Here is a 2,342-nt window from a genome sequence, read left to right as displayed (position 1 = left end):
AAGGCTGCGAGACAGTCTGCTTGGTGTGGCAAAGGATGGGCGTCCTTTATTGTGCGAGCATTTAACCATCGATAATCTACACCATTCTTTTTCCACACAAGGACCAGCGGTGATGCCCATTCACTCTTTGACTTGCGGATTATCTCGAGTTCTTCCATCTCTGAGAGCACCTGTCTGAGTTTATGGTAATGCCCAGGTGGCACACGGCGGTATGGGAGCCCGAAGGGTCGAGAGTCAGACAGATGGATCCTGTGAACAACATCCTTTGCTGAGCCGCAGTCGAGCTTAGTTTTTGAGAAGACAGCCTCATACTTTCGGACGAGTTGCAACAGCTGGCCCTTCCAATAGTCTGACACCTCACAGGATTTAATGTCCAAACTCTCGAGTCCAAGTTTGACTAAGGACTCTTGGTAGTCCGATGAGTCAAAGTCTTGTGCGTCATCAGTCAGTTCACTGTGCATTGCCTGTTTTTTTTTTTTTTACCTCAAATGAGTTGGCTTCAGTCAGCTCAGAAGTCTCATCCAGATCCTCCACAGCAATGCAAGCCGACACCTGTGCCACCTTTGTATTGCGCCTCAGAGTTACTGGCTTACTTGAAGTATTTAGGACTCTGACTGGAACCAATCTCTCACCGTTCATAGTGGCAATGGATCTACAAACCATTATGTCATTCTTGTGGATCATTGCTTTGGCTGGTTCTATCAAGACAGCACTGCCTTCAGAACAGGATGAGGCTGCCGGCAATTTGCTCCAGACTAAATGTTCCTGCCTGGGCAGAAGAGTAACAGCCTGCATTAACTTGGCTGTCCCAATAACATCAGGGATAGTTTCTCCATTCCATCTCTTAATGCCAGACAGCATGTTGAGGAATTGCATTACTTCAGGTGCTTCCTCTGAATCAGGCTTACTCAGAACCTGCCAAAACTGTTTAGATTGTTTAAACTGCTTAAGAAGGTACTTGATAACATTTGTTCCTAGAATCATTTCATCTTGCTGCCCAGGAACAACCAGTGCAGGGACTCTGAAGGTGCAGCCATACACTTTCATCTTTAGGTCATAAATGCATTTAGGCTTAACTTTCACTCCACCACAACCAACAAGTGTGATGTCAGGGCAAATATCTTTAGACATGGAGACTGAATCTGTACACATTAACATTTGTTCAGCTTCTTCACTGATAGTACATGTCATTGAGCCAGTGTCGAGCAGGGCTTTCAACGATACTTTATCCTCCACCTCAGCATCTGTATAGAACAGACTGTCAGCTTTGTCAAGCCTATTTATGTTCTGGAATAGAACAGCAGTATTAGATGGAGAGGAATTTACACACTCAGTGTAAACGGTCTGTGCATCATCTTCAAGGTTGAGGGTTTTGTCTCTATCACTCACACTATCACCTCCCTCATGTGAGTGTTTTAGTTTCCCTGATGCGGTAAAATGTTGCCTGGTCGATTTGAAGACCCCTTGGGACAGTCCTTTCTTTGATGCCCAGTCTCTAAGCATTCCAGACATCTTTTCTCCCTCATACAATGTGTACGTGTGGAATGTGAGGTATGTCTGCAGACCCTGCAAGGGGAACCATGGCTGAATGGAGCAGTTTCTGGTCGGACAGCAGAAGGACTAGACTGGCTTGTACGCTCTAGTACTCTTTCTAGCATGCTAAGTACTCTCTCCAAAGCATTTGACTCTGAAACAACAGCTGTACTTGGTTTAGCAGGGTCAGATAGCTTGGCTGTGTTTACATTGGTGTACTCTGCGTTATTTTCTAGGGGTTCACTGGCTGTTACAGCGGCAGCTACATGAAGAGCATGTGCATTAGGCAGGGTTGTGGTTGTTTTTTTAGCTTGGTACTCCCTCTGATGCTCATCAATAGCCTCTTGCACATCAGCCAGGGACCATTTGCTTGTGGGCTGGCATTTAAAGACACTAGCAAGGTTGGGGTCTGGGCAATTTCTGAGTCCATGTTGTCCATTTTACCCCCCCTGGGACTTTAGATGCCTGTCTGCCACTTCTGCAGCAGTGTTTAATCTGATCCAATAGTCAACGTTTCCTTAGCCGTCGAAATCGGCCAAAGGTAGACACGAGCCAGGAGTATCACTGAAGTAGCGCCTCAGAATGTTGTATATTGTCTCTGGTGCTTCTGAGGTGTTGCCGGTTGAGCTACTCTTCAGGCACACTTTGACAATACTTTTAGCTTTGCCACAGAGATGGTTTAAAACTTCCTCTGCTTGTTCAGAAGGTGGGAGGTCTCGTTTCTGTAGGTACACTTCAACTGTGTCTATCCACTCATGAATGGAGTACTTGTCTGTGCCATCACCACGAAACATGGATGGGTCCTTAAT

This window comes from Poecilia latipinna, unplaced genomic scaffold, assembly GCF_001443285.1.
Source record: "Poecilia latipinna isolate Pla-1442-1.1 unplaced genomic scaffold, P_latipinna-1.0 Scaffold3299, whole genome shotgun sequence".
Lineage (NCBI taxonomy): Eukaryota > Metazoa > Chordata > Actinopteri > Cyprinodontiformes > Poeciliidae > Poecilia > Poecilia latipinna.
The sequence above is the reverse complement of the archived record's forward strand: the minus strand, read 5'-3'. Positions refer to the sequence as shown.